This window comes from Paralichthys olivaceus, chromosome 3 (assembly GCF_024713975.1).
Source record: "Paralichthys olivaceus isolate ysfri-2021 chromosome 3, ASM2471397v2, whole genome shotgun sequence".
In the NCBI taxonomy this organism is placed as follows: Eukaryota; Metazoa; Chordata; class Actinopteri; order Pleuronectiformes; family Paralichthyidae; genus Paralichthys; species Paralichthys olivaceus.
The window spans coordinates 26,712,134-26,731,862 of record NC_091095.1 but is presented as its reverse complement, the minus strand read 5'-3'; the positions used below and the strand labels follow the sequence as shown (position 1 = coordinate 26,731,862).

Genomic DNA, 19,729 nt, shown 5'->3' with positions numbered 1-19,729 from the left:
TGTGAACAAAAGTTAATCTTCTGAACTAAGGTTGCATTTTTAAGCTTCTCTCGCCGTTTCCAGCGCTTTTGTGCACGCAGACCTACTGTTTCCGGCTGTTTTGTGCTCTCAGAACCACTTTGTGAACAAAAGTAAATATTCTGAACCAAGGTTGCATTTTTAAGCTTCTCTCGCCGTTTCCAGCGCTTTTGTGCACGCAGAGCCACTTTGTGAACAAAAGTAAATCTTCTGAACTGAGGTTGCATTTTTAAGCTTCTCTCGCCGTTTCCAGCGCTTTTGTGCACTCAGAGCCACTTTGTGAACAAAAGTAAATCTTCTGAACTGAGGTTGCATTTTTAAGCTGCTCTCGCCGTTTCCAGCGCTTTTGTGCACGCAGAGCCACTTTGTGAACAAAAGTAAATCTTCTGAACTAAGGTTGCATTTTTAAGCTGCTCTCGCCGTTTCCAGCGCTTTTGTGCACGCAGAGCCACTTTGTGAACAAAAGTAAATCTTCTGAACTAAGGTTGCATTTTTAAGCTTCTCTCGCCGTTTCCAGCGCTTTTGTGCACGCAGAGCCACTTTGTGAACAAAAGTAAATCTTCTGAACTAAGGTTGCATTTTTAAGCTGCTCTCGCCGTTTCCAGCGCTTTTGTGCACGCAGAGCCACTTTGTGAACAAAAGTAAATCTTCTGAACTAAGGTTGCATTTTTAAGCTTCTCTCGCCGTTTCCAGCGCTTTTTGTGCACGCAGAGCTACTGTTTCCAGCTGTTTTGTGCACTCAGAACCACTTTGTGAACAAAAGTAAATCTTCTGAACTAAGGTTGCATTTTTAAGCTTCTCTCGCCGTTTCCAGCGCTTTTTTGCACGCAGAGCCACTTTGTGAACAAAAGTTAATCTTCTGAACTAAGGTTGCATTTTTAAGCTTCTCTCGCCGTTTCCAGCGCTTTTGTGCACGCAGACCTACTGTTTCCAGCTGTTTTGTGCTCTCAGAACCACTTTGTGAACAAAAGTAAATCTTCTGAACTAAGGTTGCATTTTTAAGCTTCTCTCGCCGTTTCCAGCGCTTTTGTGCACGCAGAGCCACTTTGTGAACAAAAGTAAATCTTCTGAACTAAGGTTGCATTTTTAAGCTTCTCTCGCCGTTTCCAGCGCTTTTGTGCACGCAGAGCTACTGCTTCCAGCTGTTTTTTATACTCAGAACCACTTTGTGAACAAAAGTAAATCTTCTGAACTAAGGTTGCATTTTAAGCTTCTCTCGCCGTTTCCAGCGCTTTTGTGCACGCAGAGCTAATGTTTCCAGCTGTTTTGTGCACTCAGAGCCACTTTGTGAACAAAAGTAAATCTTCTGAACTAAGGTTGCATTTTTAAGCTGCTCTCGCCGTTTCCAGCGCTTTTGTGCACGCAGAGCCACTTTGTGAACAAAAGTAAATCTTCTGAACTAAGGTTGCATTTTTAAGCTGCTCTCGCCGTTTCCAGCGCTTTTGTGCACGCAGAGCCACTTTGTGAACAAAAGTAAATCTTCTGAACTAAGGTTGCATTTTTAAGCTTCTCTCGCCGTTTCCAGCGCTTTTGTGCACGCAGAGCCACTTTGTGAACAAAAGTAAATCTTCTGAACTAAGGTTGCATTTTTAAGCTTCTCTCGCCGTTTCCAGCGCTTTTGTGCACGCAGAGCTACTGTTTCCAGCTGTTTTGTGCACTCAGAACCACTTTGTGAACAAAAGTAAATCTTCTGAACTAAGGTTGCATTTTTAAGCTTCTCTCGCCGTTTCCAGCGCTTTTTTGCACGCAGAGCCACTTTGTGAACAAAAGTTAATCTTCTGAACTAAGGTTGCATTTTTAAGCTTCTCTCGCCGTTTCCAGCGCTTTTGTGCACGCAGACCTACTGTTTCCAGCTGTTTTGTGCTCTCAGAACCACTTTGTGAACAAAAGTAAATCTTCTGAACTAAGGTTGCATTTTTAAGCTTCTCTCGCCGTTTCCAGCGCTTTTGTGCACGCAGAGCCACTTTGTGAACAAAAGTAAATCTTCTGAACTAAGGTTGCATTTTTAAGCTTCTCTCGCCGTTTCCAGCGCTTTTGTGCACGCAGAGCTACTGTTTCCAGCTGTTTTGTGCTCTCAGAACCACTTTGTGAACAAAAGTAAATCTTCTGAACCAAGGTTGCATTTTTAAGCTTCTCTCGCCGTTTCCAGCGCTTTTGTGCACGCAGAGCCACTTTGTGAACAAAAGTAAATCTTCTGAACTAAGGTTGCATTTTTAAGCTTCTCTCGCCGTTTCCAGCGCTTTTGTGCACGCAGAGCTACTGCTTCCAGCTGTTTTTTATACTCAGAACCACTTTGTGAACAAAAGTAAATCTTCTGAACTAAGGTTGCATTTTTAAGCTTCTCTCGCCGTTTCCAGCGCTTTTGTGCACGCAGAGCTAATGTTTCCAGCTGTTTTGTGCACTCAGAGCCACTTTGTGAACAAAAGTAAATCTTCTGAACTAAGGTTGCATTTTTAAGCTTCTCTCGCCGTTTCCAGCGCTTTTGTGCACGCAGAGCCACTTTGTGAACAAAAGTAAATCTTCTGAACTAAGGTTGCATTTTTAAGCTTCTCTCGCCGTTTCCAGCGCTTTTGTGCACGCAGAGCTACTGCTTCCAGCTGTTTTTTATACTCAGAACCACTTTGTGAACAAAAGTAAATCTTCTGAACTAAGGTTGCATTTTTAAGCTTCTCTCGCCGTTTCCAGCGCTTTTGTGCACGCAGAGCTAATGTTTCCAGCTGTTTTGTGCACTCAGAGCCACTTTGTGAACAAAAGTAAATCTTCTGAACTAAGGTTGCATTTTTAAGCTTCTCTCGCCGTTTCCAGCGCTTTTGTGCACGCAGAGCCACTTTGTGAACAAAAGTAAATCTTCTGAACTAAGGTTGCATTTTTAAGCTTCTCTCGCCGTTTCCAGCGCTTTTGTGCACGCATAGCCACTTTGTGAACAAAAGTAAATCTTCTGAACTAAGGTTGCATTTTTAAGCTTCTCTCGCCGTTTCCAGCGTAAGTAGTGTGCTTTGTGAGGTCCTAGTGACCTTGCCATTTGATCTTTGACAACTGAATTCTATTCAAGTCATCATTGAGTCCAAATGAATGTTTGTGCCAAATGTAATGATATTTCCTTTGGACAATCTTGATAAATTGTATTCAAAACAATGCAAAGTCATGTGAGCTTGACCTTTGACTAACATAACGTAGTTGTTCATGAGATATCGCATTCACATGAATGGGACAGACAGATGGATAAACAACTTGAAAACATAATGCCTCTGGCCATACTGAATGTGAAAATGGTAAAGAAATAATTATAGGAATACATGATAAATAATTTGTTCCATGTTCTTTTATTTTACATGGATGATTTCTTGACAAAACAAGCCAACTCTATAAATGTGAACTGAGTGTCAGAAATTAACATGACATTCATAGCATCTGCAAACAATTTTTCCCCACAAACTTCTGTAACTTTCTGAGAATCTACATCACAGTATATTGTAAAATATCATGTGTTTCAATACTCACCTTATTGATGGAACCTCAGTGATGTCTACTGTCCTTGGCTCAGACACTCTCTCAAGCATCTACAGTACATGTCAAGACAGGTAATGGTACCATTAAAATAACATTAGATTTCTACAATTCAGTTGAACTATTATAGTTTCAGATATTAACCATTTAACCCTTATGTTATGTTAAGGGTCAATTTGACCCATTTCAATTTTTGCGTTGACCAAAGTGTAGGTTATCCTTATTTTTTTTTCATGAAATTGTATGACTTTTCCTCATCTAGTGTCATGAACTGCTGTGTAAAATCTGGACACTTAGATGTGTTGTGGAGTGTCTGCACTGAGTTTGTATACAAAGATAATGTTGCGGGTCATTTTGACCCGGACACAAAGTAGCTGTTAAAATCAAAAATAAACATGTCTCTTTGATAAACTTTAATTTGATTGCCTCTGAATAGCCATTCAGAACCAGGTGTGTGTGGAAGAGGGACTTTCTCTCCCCTTTCCTTGTCACTGTTTCCATGCCCTTTCTTTGAGAAATACAACAAAAATGAGCTCCAGATGATTTACAGCTGAAGAAGTTTTATCGCAACTTATGAACTGGGAAAGTAATGTAGAGGAAGAGATTTCAGAAACAGAGGACAATGCTATTGATGATCCAGATTGTCAATTTTCCCACGATGAGGAGGATTCAGAAGAGGATTCTGCCGGTGTCCCTTCATCAGATGAAAACCAAGAAACGCAACAATTGTCATCCACAGAGGGGACATGTACATCTAAAGATGGTAAAATAAAATGATCAACATCACCACACCAATGCAGAGACAGATTGTCATCTTCTAATGTCATCAAAATGACTCCTGGTCCGACAAGATTTGCTGTCGCAAGAGTTGATGATATTGAATCAGCATTTCAGCTCTACATATCCAAACCCATAGAGAAGATAATTCTTGACAAAACAACACTTGTTTCTTACTACCCAAAGAGAAACAAGAATGTTCTTGTGATGAGCACAATGCACAAAGATGAATCTCTGAGCACAAGAGAGGACATGAAGCAGCAAATTATCCTGGATTACAACTCCAATTGGTTACAACAATTGAGTTGACAATCTTGACAAAGTCACAGCAACAGCAGTGGAATGCCAGCAAACTGTACCGACGTCGACTTTTCCTGGAAGAACTAGGCAAAGCACTCGTCACTCCCAAGATCCAGAACCGGGCCAGGCCAGCTCGATACCCAGCAGCTGCAGCTGTCACCGCAAAGGTCCAGGGCAGGGCATCTGACCAACCCACAATGGATCCTTTGGATACAGGTGCAAAGAAACGCAAAAGATGCCAAGTCTGTCCCTCCCGAGATGACAGTAAAACAAGTACCTGTTGTGTGAGGTGCAAGTGGTACATCTGCAGAAAGCACACAGTCACATTCTGTCCATCATGTGGGGAACACTGAAAATGTTGAACATTGAAAATCGGGAAATAATGGGGCAAGTTAAATGAAAAAAAAAAGGTTTGTGAATTGGGAAAAATTGAAATCAGGAGCTCTTTAATATATTGTTGGAATTGAATATCTCTTCTTCTCATCTCTTATAAATGTTTGTTTAATCTAAAATTAAGTTCTTATTGGTTTAACTTCATCTTTGACTGTTTTGAGTGGATTTACACAATACGGGTCAAAATTACCCGCAACATAATAAATGTAATGTAAGTCAAACACTTCTTTCTGTAAGTTTAATTCAGCATCTGCAGATGGACTCATATTAATGAGTCCATCTGCAGATGCTGAATTAAACTTATCTGAGCAAAGATATGTTCTTTGCTCATTTGTGCATGTCAATCAGGTGATGTGTATTAACACATCACCTGATTGACATGCACAAATGAGCAAAGAACATAGGAGAATCTATGTTCTTATAACTCACAGCCCCCTCCCACTAAGCATGCAAAGGTATATATTACCCTTCTGTAGTTTCACTCAGTGGAGGAGACATCCTGTCCTTTTGTTTACATGTTCTGTGGATGACCCCCCCTGTGAGAACCCAGTTGTTTGATCCCAATCAGAGATACTAAAAGATACCATAAAGTTGTGGTTTCTCAAGGCCATAAAACTCAAGTCTCTTAAGCCACCACCGTAAACCTTAAAGTTGCCCTTTTAGATGAACAATTTGGTCAACCATTTGGTCAATCCTCCACATACATCTTTGCTCATGCAATTATACATACAAAAATGTAACATTTCCATTACAGTGCTAAAAGTGTTAGAGCTGAGCAGGGATCAGTGAGGATGAGGTCGTATTTAAAGAGACCACTTTGGTGAGAGAATGGGCTGTGATTGGTGGGTGACTGACGAGCACCCATAAACCTATCGGTAGCTGAGCACATGACTCTGTGTCCTGCATGAACTAACACAATGCTTCATTAGTCACAATTCAAGTTCAGGATTTCTACGATGACATTCTCACTTTAAACCTCATTTAAAGTATCTTGAATTGAGGCAAATAAAGCTGACCTTGAATTATGATCAGTCACAATCAAATTGTCATATATCACAAATCATAAACTGGATTTATTTTCATAATTAATTATGGATAAAATTACAAAGTATGTTGCAGAAATCTGAAATGGATATCTATATAATTGAGCATTGTACAAGTTACATTGTACAAGTACATGTTCTACTGAATAAGGGATCAGCCACTTGCTATCTGTAAACCCCCAACCCCCAAGTGAATCTCCTTATATTATGCTAGGTGTTGTTTGGGCAAAGAAAAAATTAAAAGAAAAAAAGTCTAATTTTTGCATTTTAGCAGGTGCTCTTAATAAAAATGTTCCCTTTTTAGCACCATGCATCTTATCCACTGAAATATCTGTCTCTGTATTTTTAACAGTTCATCAGAGAGGATGATGGGAGCTCATATATAGTCAGTGGGAGTGGGGTGGTCAGCGATCCTGACACCACTCACAAGGACAGTGTTCCTCAGTCCTGGCAGCTCTACTCCAGTCCTGTCAATCACACAATAGGAGGCGTGGCTTACTTCCAGGTCACTGAGCATAAGATGACAGTCACCTTCATGCAGACTAATGGGAAATGTTTACCGCACAGAGCTGCCAAAACGTATAGTCAGAAGTAATGGAATGCTCTAAAACTGAAGATATGATTACTGATATCTTTGGGCGATGGCATGTTACTATTAAGTGAAATGTGTATATTCATAGTATTTTGTACTGTATGTAATGTTTTACACATGTAACAAAATATAAACTGTTTTATGTCTTTTGTTGTGCATTGTATTTCATGATGGAGGCCTCAATGTGCAGGATGAATTATAGCTCTACTTGCATACAAGTAAGTAGTAGAGCAATAGTAGAGCCAAGTAGAGCATTGTTAGGTTTGCAACCAAAACATCTGCTCTGCCATTTTCACTCAAAATTGGACCAAATTAATATTTGATTGTCATATTACTGCTTTTATTTGTTCAAGTTTTTATTTACTTTGCTTGCTTTTCAGTCAAAGCACTTCCGTTTTTTTAAAGTGCTATATGAATAAAGTGTATTACTAGTAGTAGTAGTAGTAGTATCAATATTATTATTATTATTATAGTATTCAAGTGAGTTTACTATGAGTGAGTGACGACAACAAGTTTCTGGAATCAGTGTGGGCGCCCATCTGCCTTGACTAGAGGAGAATAATGGAGGAGAGATGAGTGGATAAGAGGGGAGAGAAGAGAGAGAGAGAGACAGAGAGAGACTGTTGTCATAAAAATATAAATATAATGAATAGTGATACATTGAGATGCAATTATATTATTAATAATAACAGTTTATCATCATCATCATAATCATAATATGGTGGTAGTATTAGTAGTGAAATTTGGAGAGAGAGGGAGAGAGATAGAGAGATGGAAGCACAAACAATGGACTTTAGTTACATGAAGTAATATGAGAAAAATATGGGGCCACAGGCACAGTTCAGTGCATGTTGGGAGTTGTAGAAGAAAATTGTTGTTGTTTTCTCTATTTCTTTTGATATTTTTATGCACCTTTCAAGTTCCTGCTTTTCTTCATGACATCGATCTTTGTGTTTACTGTATCTACTTTCCCAGGAGGATGGCTTTTGAGACAGCTTTCCTGCTGCTTCCCCAAACCTTTTATAGTTTGTTTTGGGGACATTGAGCAAGCCCGCTGTAGATGACCTGAGGGAATGATTCGTAACATATTCCGATAAACAGTCAGAGATGTATGACGGTGCTGTACCATTAAGAGAATTAAAAACAAGTAAAATAATTTTAAAATCAATCCTCAGTGATGCTAGAAGCCAGTGTTAAGACACTAAAATAAGAGTAATATGGAATCTTTTCCTATTTCTCATTAAAACCATGGCTGCTGAATTTTGCAAAAGCTGTAGGCGATCGATGGATTTTTTCGGTAATCCTGAATATAGTGCATTACAGTAGTCCAGGCGAGAAAGTATAAAAGCATGAATCAACTTTTTGGCAGTTTCCAAAGTGAGGTACAGTCTTACTCTTGCAATGTTTCTTAAATGATAAAAGGCAATCTTTGTGACATTGTTTATGTGTGGATTAAAATCTAGTCCTGAGTAACACCCAGGTTCTTTATTTTTGATTTGTTTTGCTGCTCCAACTTTGCTGATAATCTTTTGTCCTTGAACATCAGTACCAATTACAAGATTTTCAGTTTTATTTTCACAGGCAATTTATAACTTGGTTTGGCGCATCAGAGTCATCTGGCACTAAATAAGGGAAGACACATGATGGATCAGATTTTTCTAACAAAAAGTAATTTATAAAGAACTAAAACAAAAAAGAAATTCAACTGATAAGGCTGACAGGAACTGAATTCCAGACCAAAACAAGATCAAATTAATGCTACAGAAATCAAAACTCATCTGAATGGCAGGATGAGCATGGCTATTATTATATGAGGCAGTGGCCAGCTACCTCTACTTCACTGATGGTCCCCAGCTCCAGTTAATGTAAAACTTAGAGAGTTTTAGATAAAGGACCCGTGCGTAGCAACCTAACAAAAACCAGTGCCATGTTTAGATGACTAAATTACGAGTTTTGATTTGCATATGATGCTTGCATCTTTTGAAGAGAGCCATGTGGTATATCTAGACATACTCCCAGACCAGCCAACCATTTTATTTAACCCGAGAAGGGACATTGCGATTGACTGCTTTTTTTTCAGCTACACCCACACACACACACACAGCAATACACCCAGTGTCCTGTCAGATCCGGCTTTAACTGATTCTTTGCTTTGCCACGAATAAAACAGGGTATATAGGGATACATCCTGTTTCCATCCTTTCGCACAACTTTCATTTCAATTCCATTTAGATGCTCCAGTCTATTCATGTAGAAAATAACACTGTTGACATCAAGAAGCTATAGAGATTTTAACTGCATGCTTGGTTTTGAGCAAAAATACTTCACAATGTCTTATTTGGTGTGTAAGTTCACACAGAATACCAATGAAAAGTAAATGCCACCAAAACTTCAGTGTCAGGACTAGACTACTGCTGTGTGTGTTGCTCTCCACTGACGCATCTGGCATACAGGCAAGTCCAGATCAGTCAGTTCTATTAAATTGGTCTTAGAGATGTGGACTTTCTGCAGAAAACACAGAATGGAAAACATGCAGTTTGTAATGAGTAAAAATGTATGCCTGTTTGAGACCGATATCGTGATGTCTCCTTTTACTCACCTTTCCAGTGCTTTTGTTTTTCCGATAGGTGACTTTATAGTGCAGCTGGTCAGCAAAGATGTCCCTGATGTTCAGCTGGTGGCCATCTTTAAACAGGGCGGTGAGTGGGTCAGTCACATACAGGGTGGTTTTCTTTTGGCTTTCAATCACCTCCAGCTTGAAGTCAGGTTTGCCTATCTCAGCTGTGGAGAAGGGAGGGAGACTGTCACCTGTGCATGTACACCACTGTATGACTGTTAAAATGTAAGCCTATTTCTTATGTTCTCAGGTTATATGACTGTAAATGTTGTTTACTCTTAGCGACACAAGAGGGCGCAAGAGCACACACAATAATTAATGTGATGAATGTTCATGTATTGTATGTGACCTAATCGACTTCCCGTACATGGACATTTTTATGCGTGACTTTTCATATTCCAGTCAGTCCGCGCTCAACCCAACTGGCAGATGGCCACATTTCATTGTTCCTAAATAAATGTCCTTAAATGAGAGAAGTCGTCAGACTCCTTCCTACGCATCGTCAGCAGCACCACTCTGCTGATAAAACTCAACAGGTTATGGGCCCAGGAGACGTTTGGAGGAGAAAATAGTCGACGAAAGCCAAGAAAGTTGCAACGGATCGCGTGCTGAAGAAGGCTGCTAACCTGAGGAGAGGGGCAAGCTAGCATGGCAGAGCAACGAAGGGCAAGTAGCAGCAGGCTACATCGACAGGTATTCGACGGCGACGAGGCAAAGTATGAAGTTTGGGAAACTAAATTGTTGGGACACTTTCGTTTATTAGGGCTGAAAGACACTGTGTTGAATGAGCCAGTAACAGAAGCTGAAATAGCAGCAGATCCTGATAAAAACGCGGACGTGTATGCAGAGTTGATCCTACTGCTAGATGACAAAAGTCTGTCTCTGGTAATGAGAGATGCGCAAGATGATGGCAGAAAAGCATTACATATTCTGAGAGAATATTATGCAGGGAAGGGAAAGCCTCGTATAATTAGTTTGTACACCACACTGACCTCACTTCAAAAGTCCATCGGCGAAAGTGTAATGGACTATATCATTAGAGCAGAGACCGCCATAACTGCTCTGAGAAGCGCGGGAGAAACGCTGGGGGACAGTTTGCTGGTGGCTATGGTGCTGTAGGGATTGCCAGAGAGCTTCAAGCCATTCGCAATTCATGTGGCGCACACCTACGACAACATCACATTTGCTGACTTCAAGACCAAATTGCGGAGTTTCGAGGAAACCGAGAACATCAGAGCAACCGGGTCGAACGACGACAGCGTGATGAAGACCCAGGGGAGAACCGGACGGCGACCTCCCAGTAGCAGCGCACATGGACCAGGCAAAGACGACAGGGAGATGGTGTGCTTCAAGTGCGGGACCAAGGGGCACCGAGCGAGAGCGTGTCGACAGAAGACGTGGTGTAGTGTTTGCAAAAATGACACACACAGGGACGCGACATGCAGACGAAAAGACAAAGACAGAGACCGAAGGGACGGCGTGAGCAAAGTGTCGGAGAATGCTGAGGTAAAGGAGGACTTCGCGTTCAAGATGGTGGACGGACGGGCCAGTGACCAGCGGCAGCCGGCGCGCACCATCCAGGAGAGGGGCCTGATGGTGGACACCGGGGCCACATCCCACGTCATCAACGACATCGCCTTGTTCACAAGTTTCGACAGCACCTTCAGGCCGGAGACTCACAGCGTCGAGTTGGCTGATGGGACCAGATGCAGCGGCGTCGCTCAGCAGAGAGGCACGGCAGTGGTTACCCTCATCAACAGCAGTGGACGGCGGTGCAATGCGAAACTGTTGGACGCTCTGTATGTGCCGTCGTACCCGCAGAACATTTTCTTGGTGAAGGCAGCAACCACGAATGAGTCTACAGTCGTCTTCAAAGAAAGCAATGATGTCTTGATAACCAGATATGGTACCAGGTTTGACATTCATGTGTTTGGCAGGTTGTACTACCTGCACACTGAGATTGAGTCCACTGATGATAAGTGTAATGCAACCCACGACATCCAAGCATGGCATGAGATACTAGGCCACTGTAATTATGATGATGTGCTTAGGTTACATGATGTTGTTGATGGTATGCAGATCAAGGGGAAAATGAGTAAGCCTGAGCAAGAGTGTGAAGTGTGTATTCAAGGGAAGTTTACACAAACTAGAAATAGGAATCCCGATGCCAGAGCAAAGGCTCCTTTAGAAATGATACACACAGACCTTGCAGGTCCAATAGCCACTGAGTCATTAGATGGGTACAAATATGCACAGTCTTTTACTGATGATTATTCAAATACAGTGTTTGTTTACTTTCTAAAGAAAAAGAGTGATGCAGTGCAGGCAACTGAAAAATTCCTTGCAGATGTATCCCGTTATGGGAAGGTGAAGTGTATGCGATCTGATAATGGAACTGAGTTCACAGGTGGTGATTTCCAGGCACTGCTGAGGAAAAGCAAAATTAGGCATGAGACGACAGCTCCGTACTCACCGCACCAAAATGGAACAGCAGAACGTGGGTGGCGTACTCTTTTCGAGATGGGCAGGTGCATGCTAATTGAAAGTGAGTTACCAAAACACCTTTGGCACTACGCAGTACAAACAGCCGCAATGGTACGCAACAGATGCTTGAACAAGCGCACAGGGCTGACTCCTTACGAGATGTTGACAAACAAAAAGCCCAATGTGTCCAGAATGCAACGATTTGGGTCTGTTTGCTACACTTATAAGCAGGAAAAGGGGAAGCTTGACTCAAGGTGTGATCAGGGGCTTTTGTGGGGTACGACAAAAATAGCCCAGCGTATTTAGTGTATCACTCAAATACAAACAAAGTGCAAAAACACAGGCTGGTGAAATTTGTGAGCAAAACAGCTTCAGAAAAACAAACACAGACAGATGAGCCAGATCTAATTGATGACAGTGTGGGGCACAGAGTCAGGACTAGGGGGACGCAGGGGGTCAACAGGAGTGCAGAAAAGGCTCTAGAGCAAAATGAACCCGGTGAAAGTCCAGATTGCGATAGTCCAAGGGCAGCAAATGAGTCTACTGAGAGTAGGCGGTATCCAACAAGAGAAAGGAGGGCACCAAATTACCTAGGCGAATTTGTGACAGAAGACAGTGATAGTGACGGGATGCATGTCACAGTAGACTACTGCTGCAGAGCAGTTTGTGGCATTCCGCAAACTTATGGTGAAGCAATGCAGTCAGACAATTCAAAAGAATGGAGAAAAGCAATGAATGAGGAAATCCAGTCTCTAAATGAGAATAAAACCTTTACCCCGACAACACTACCCGTGGGCAAGAAACCAGTGGGGGGTAGGTGGGTTTACGCAATCAAGTCTGGTGTAGATGGGAATGACCAGTACAAAGCTCGATTTGTCGCCAAGGGCTACAGCCAGAAAATGGGTGTAGACTATGGGGAAACGTTTTCACCTACAGCAGATCTAACCAGTGTTAGAATTTTGCTACAGAAGGCAGTGCAGGAAAATTTACTGGTCCACCAAATGGACGTGAAAACCGCGTTCTTACACGCCCCCATAGACCACGAAATCTACATCAATCCACCAGAGGGCTATGAAGAAAAAGAGGGTGTAGTCTATAGGCTAGAGAAATCGCTTTATGGTCTCAAACAGTCTGGAAGAAACTGGAACAGGGTTTTACATGATTGCTTAACTGAAAATGGTTTCACACAAAACCAAGCTGACCACTGTGTTTATTCTCAAGAGTCTAAAGAAGGGGAAGTGATCTTAATTGTGTGTGTAGATGACTTGATCATCGCTGCAAGCGATGAAGGAAAACTGAAAAAGGTGAAAGGGATGCTTGCAAAGCAATTCAAGATGAAAGATTTGGGGCAACTCAAACATTTTCTTGGTATTGATTTTGATTTTTCTGATGAATGCATTAAGATGTCACAAGAGAAGTACACTCACAAAATTCTACAGTGTTTCAACATGTCAGAATGCAGGGTGAGAGATACTCCTTGTGAGCAAAAGCTCGAATACAGTAATGATGCAGTTAAAATGACAGATATCAGGATGTACAGAGAGGCCGTGGGCAGTCTGATATACCTGACGACCTGCACTAGGCCTGATCTGAGTTTTGTGGTGAGCAGGCTGTCACAGTACCTAGATGAGCCTACAGAGGAGCAATGGGTTACTGTGAAGCATGTCCTGCGATACCTTAAAGGTACAGCAGACAAAGGTTTAACCTTTAGGAGAAGCACTGAGAATCTTGGTATGAAAGCCTACAGTGATGCAGACTGGGCGGCTGATACCAGTGATCGCCGCAGTACCACAGGATACTGTGTTAGTCTTAGTGAAAACAGTGCACTTGTTTCATGGAAGACAAAGAAGCAACCTACTGTTGCACTTTCCACATGCGAAGCAGAGTATATGGCACTTGCTTCTACTGTTCAGGAATGCCTTTACCTAGAACAATTACTGGAGAATATGGATGGTTACCAATACACACAAACGGTAATACATGAAGACAATCAGGGGACGATTGCTCTTGCCAGAAATCCTGTGAATAGAAAGCATTGTAAACACATAGACATTAGGTATCACTTTATTAGGTCTACTGTGAATGAGGGTAAGGTGAATTTAATGTACTGTGCTATTGATGAAATGGTCGCTGATGTGATGACGAAGCCTGTCAGCAAGTTCAAACTGGGAAAGTTTGCAGGTCTTCTTTTGGTGACTAATATGTGTAAGCCAAAGGTACACATTTGTTCGATCTTGTTTTGGTGTTTTTGTGTAACCAACCTGAGTACAAGTGGGGGTGTTAAAATGTAAGCCTATTTCTTATGTTCTCAGGTTACATGACTGTAAATGTTGTTTACTCTTAGCGACACAAGAGGGCGCAAGAGCACACACAATAATTCATGTGATGAATGTTCATGTATTGTATGTGACCTAATGGACTTCCCGTACATGGACATTTTTATGCGTGACTTTTCATATTCCAGTCAGTCCGCGCTCAACCCAACTGGCAGATGGCCACATTTCATTGTTCCTAAATAAATGTCCTTAAATGAGAGAAGTCGTCAGACTCCTTCCTACGCATCGTCAGCAGCACCACTCTGCTGATAAAACTCAACAATCTCTCATGGAAGTTACCATTTTAATTATGTTAGAGGCCAAAAAATTGTGAGCATTGACAACGCTGAAGCCATTTTTAGATATGACAGGTAAAGTGAGCAGTATTGGCTACAGAGTTTACCCATAGTCTGACTTTCAAACATGCACAAAACAACAGGAGGTTCTCTGCACAGACATGTTCACAACAGCAACACACACACAAACACTCTCTCTCACAGTGCTTTCACATTGAACGGAAGCGCATTGCATTCACTTGAAAAAAAAAAAAACTCTGTTTACAATGCATGTCTAAACCAATATTTTTTTCAGTTTTTCTGACTTTTTTTTTCCATTTTTTGGAGTAATTTTTCTTCTGTTTTTCGGACTATTTTTTTTTCTCTGCGTTTAGAGAGCATTTGAAACAATAGACGCTTTCATTCCTTTATTGAGAGCTAGATGTAATGGAAACAAACATGACCTGCTTGTTTAGTTTAATCAAGTTTTACTTTGATCTGGGTTTAAGACACTGGGAGATAGTCCTGTCTTTAAGTCATATAGATGGTATTATCATTAGTTTGTCGAATCTACGCAGGCACCTGAGGACTTTGCGGTTGCTCAGAAGGAAAGCCCATTCAGATCTGCTGAGATGGGGCATGTATGTGCGGGCAGGAGTCACCATAGGTCCATGGGAGTCACTTGCAGGTTGGAGGTTCCGAGGGAGTTCGAAGTATCTCGATAATTCAGAAATTCAGAAAAAAAACTACTCCGAAAAACAGATAAGAATTACTGCGAAAAACAGAAAAAAAAAATTGTCAGAAAAACAGAAAAAAATATTCAAAAAACAAACCAAAAAATAAATTACTCAGAAAAAACTGTTTTTTTTTTTTTTCAAGTGAATGCAATACACTTCCGTAGAATTCTCCTGAAATTCTACGGACATTATACTAGGAGGCCAGGAGGAGAAAGTCTGCAAAAACTGGGGAGCGTCTCACTTGGACATTTGCATTCACACATGCACCTCCTCTGGCAAATATACTGAGGAACTGCTGAGTTTGGTGCATGTCAGAAAGCAGCTTGAGAAAGACAGAGCTGAGCTGCAACAAGAGGTCATTGGGAAGGACCGGAGCCCTGACGGGCTCTGGGACAATTTAACAGCTGTTATTTCCAACACATTTTGTCAATTAGAAAAAAGTCTTCACGAGTGTAGCAGAAGAACGTACTGTCTTTGTAGGGGCAGAACCGTGGTGTGCTGGTGTGAGGGGACTCAATGAGGTCAGTGGTGGCCCCCTCGGGGTTTCGGACAGGACGTCAGCTGTGTAGTAGGCGTTCAGGTCAGTCAGAGAGCTGGACAGATCACACACTGTTTCTGTGGTCTGGATACAGTGAGGAGTCCTCTGATTGTTCCCTGAAACCCTGTAAAATTTGACAAGTTTCATATGGACATGAATGATGGATGAAAATAGTCTTATTTAGTCTATAATAGACACCAGATGAGCAATAAATTAGGTCTTAAGTCTGTCTAGTCTGGGTATCATTTATAACGCATACAGTCAGAAATAAATAATTTATTATCTGTGCAAAATAACATTGATGTGAATATACTGTGGAACAATGAGCTGAAAGAGCTGTTTGCAGCTGTTGGCATTTGTTAATTCTATTTGATTGTTGACATTGCTCTTGCCTCTTTCATTTTTCTCTTATTGAATCACAAAGGTCAATTGTCTTTTAGTTATCTTACTATTTAAAGAGCTCTGGCCTAAAATATACATTCCAGTAAAAGCTTTTACTGAATCAATAATGGAAAGACTCATTCCTGCAAGGTCACATAGCGGGAAAGTGTGAGGGCATTTGCTTTCCGTGGACACACTGACAAGATGAATGTTTCTGGGAATTAAACGCCATTTGTTAAAAGAGTTAAAGGGTGAGGGTTCGGATGCAGGTACTTACGTAGAGTACTCCACAGTGTAGCTGTAAGTGGCTGATGGTTTTGGTTCCCAGGACAAAATGGTTTTAAAGTTGGTTGATTTCCAATTTTGTGCTTGGGGATAGGAGCCTGGAAAATGAGACAATTTGTGTAAGATACTATACTAACATGATTTAAATGAAGGTTATAGTGACACACAAATGTTGACTCCTGTCATTATGAAAGAAAACAATACACCAAAGGTGTTTTATATACTTTATTAACTTATACAAGTAATTTCCATAGGTGAGCTGTACAGGGGACTGTCACACAGTGATAGGGCCTTAGTGCCATAAGTTTTAAACTATTAAAGGCCCAGTGTGTAAGATTTAAGTGAAAGGGAACTATTATTTAATGTAGAATAATTCTCATAATGTTTTCACTAGTTTATTTCATCTAAATTGCATGAATTGTAGTTTCCTTACCCCAGAAAAGGCCCTTTAAATTTAAATACTTCGAGGGGACCCTCTCTACAGAGGCCACTATGTTTTTTACATTAGTCCAGACTGAACAAACTAAACACCTTTTGAGTTTTCATGACAATTAAAGGCTGCTTCAGTTTCTTTTTCATGTTTGGAAGGAGAGCGTGAGGTGAGGGGTAATCAGTTGCAAAATGCAATTTCAACACTAGATATCACAAAATTCTACACACTGAACACTATTTAACACTAAACTACACTTTTAAGTAATAAACACTTAACACCTTAATTGAGGCCCGTCACAATATGTAGGACTACACACATTCATTAGAGAGAAAAAAGCTTTGCACAAATGAGGCACTGTGGACCAGAAAAAATTAAAAAAGCCACAAGTTCAGATACAGCACTTTGTCAGTGAGATAAGATAATGTTAATATTGTGAATAGAGCACGTTGCGATTGTCAGTGTAAAATATCCTTGGTCCTATATTTTATTGGACTGACTGTTCTGTCACAACCACAAATGTGTGGTTTTTATGATTACAAAGCAGCAGTAGAAAGTGTGGCGCCCAAAGAACATAAGAGAAGGGCTGTTTTTATATCAGCAGTCTGTTACCTTACCTTACCTGAGTCAGATCAGTCATTCAGTCATTTCTTATTAACAACAGCTATATACAGTGTGGTAAGTCATTGCTGTTTCTTCGCAGTATGAGCAAATACTGAGAAGAAACAGCAGTCCCCCCCCCCCCCCCCCCTCATGTTACATAATGTTTTAGGTACTAACAAATACCTCAACATTAAATTGTTACAGGTAATCTTAAATTCTTAAATGTGATTTACAGCCTATAAAGCACGAGTGTCCACTGGTGTTCAAACATTTTTTTTCAAATATTAATCCTGCAAAGTGTGTAGTGACTTGTACTGAAAACTCTATAAGACATGTAAAGAGTATTTCTATGTGTGCCGGAAATCTAAACATAAACACTAAACGAATGACTGTATGCTGCTCCTCCAGTGACCTGTTCATGTAGATCTGTTCATGTGAATCCAACTTTACATTTGCTATACATTTACATTTTCACACTCACAATACTACAAAACAAACTGCTCCACACAGAGAATCATAGTATTTGATATTGTATGTACATATCATATGTCGCGCTACTACAATTTGACTTTAAGGTCATTTGAGAGAACGCGTGGAATGAAGGGCGAGCAGCGTGGACTCACCTGAGGCGGAGCGTGTGGAGAGAAAGAAGAGTGTAGAGACGAGAGCTGCTGTGACTGACATCATCTCCTCTGATGTATTCCTAAAGGTTCTGTTCTGTGTCTGTGCTGCTACTGAGCGAGTACCCTGTGCAGTCTGTCGATCGTCTGACTCTCTTGCTGGAAACCAGTGGTTTTAGCAACAAGCGGGGCATAGCCAAATATGGAGCGTCACCAGACTGACACAGCCACAGTATTGCAAATTACTATACAGCATGCTGTCCTGCTGAGGTCATCCGCCACGTAATCAACCTTACTGATGTATTATTAGTTATTATTGTTATTCATATTATTGTTATTATTATTATTATTATTGTTGTTGTTGTTATTGTTGTTGTTATTATTATTTCGACGTTTTGGTCAGTCAGCATATAATTATTGGACACCAACCAATCACAGCTATGAAATCAGCTCTATTCATTCATTCATTCTCTCACTTCACCTGGCAGATTCTTTGAAATCAAGTGAAAGAAAGAAACATGGAACATCTGTAACAAATTCCAAGTAAGTAACTGAGGCTGATTTCAGAAAAACCATTGTTGCAACAAAGTCCTCAAATTACAATGCATGCTCCAAATCAAGGGCTTCTATTACCTCAACACAAAAGGTCTGATATAACAAGTTTTCTTGTTCTGTGAAGGTGAGAGACAGTTTATAGGCCAACGTTAAACAATAGTCCACCTGAGTCGCAGTGGTTTCTGTGAATATTTCTGCTACCAACACCTGAACTCTTCTTCAGTATTCAACAGTTCAACATTCATTCCACGCTGCTCTACAACCCTCACAGACAAAAGAGATCAAATAATCAGGCACATGCAAAAACTTACATATTGCAACCTTGTAATGGTTGACTTGTTATTTTTAGTGACACTGTTGCGGTGTAATGTTCAATAACATGATTCAATCTTGTGATTGAATTAAGTTTCCAAATGTTAATAATTCAATCATATGTATTTTCCAAGTTGACGAAACTATTACACTTGAGTTCGACCAGGAACATATCAGATGCTATTATATTCCACTGTTTAAAAAAACAAATCCAGGTTTTTTTAAAAAAAAGGTGGTATGTGATAAACAACACAATAGTTTCCCCCCAGTATTTATTGTATGCAAAATAATTCATTAGACTTATTTATCTCAAAATGAGTTTTTCATTTGGCTCAATATTTATATATTTGCTTATTATTTTAATTACCACAAGAAGTTTTAAAAAGATGTAACAGGTGGTGAATATGTTTCATGACAGATTTATAAAAATTTTAATTTGGTTGGTCAATGTTCAACCGACACAAAGATGTTGGTAATGTGACTCAAACCGAGAGGTATAGTAGGTTCAGTGTCGTCATAGTGGGAATGGAATGGATGACATGCTTCCCGATGGTATGTTGACCATACAACCCTTACTACAGCGTGAGAGAACCTAAATATTCTAGAAGCTTACAAGCTCTGACCAGGTCGATGGCATCATCATGTCTCTGCAGAGGACATTAGTCAGGACTTCCACTAAGAGCTCAAGTGGGTGATCTGGAGGTCTATTCATAGACTGAGTGGTTTAGAGTTATGCTTCCAGACATACAGAGACACTGAGAGTGAGTTTGGACTGTGGTATGTTAATAGAGAGGTTTATACTGTGTTAACCACAGTTAATATTCCACGTTACTGAAAGGGAAGCCCTCTGTTGTTTGTCTTTGCTCTCATATGTACAGGGTGGCCAGCCTTTTCAAATCAGTCTTACTACTACATTACTTCACCACACACGGTAACCTGTTCAACAA

At 40.6% G+C, this 19,729-nt stretch overlaps 1 pseudogene; it reads right to left on the bottom strand.

Moving 5' to 3' along the window:
- Positions 1-8,286: 8,286 nt before the first annotated feature.
- Positions 8,287-18,182, bottom strand: LOC138407272 (tissue factor-like; annotated as a pseudogene).
- Positions 18,183-19,729: the final 1,547 nt, after the last annotated feature.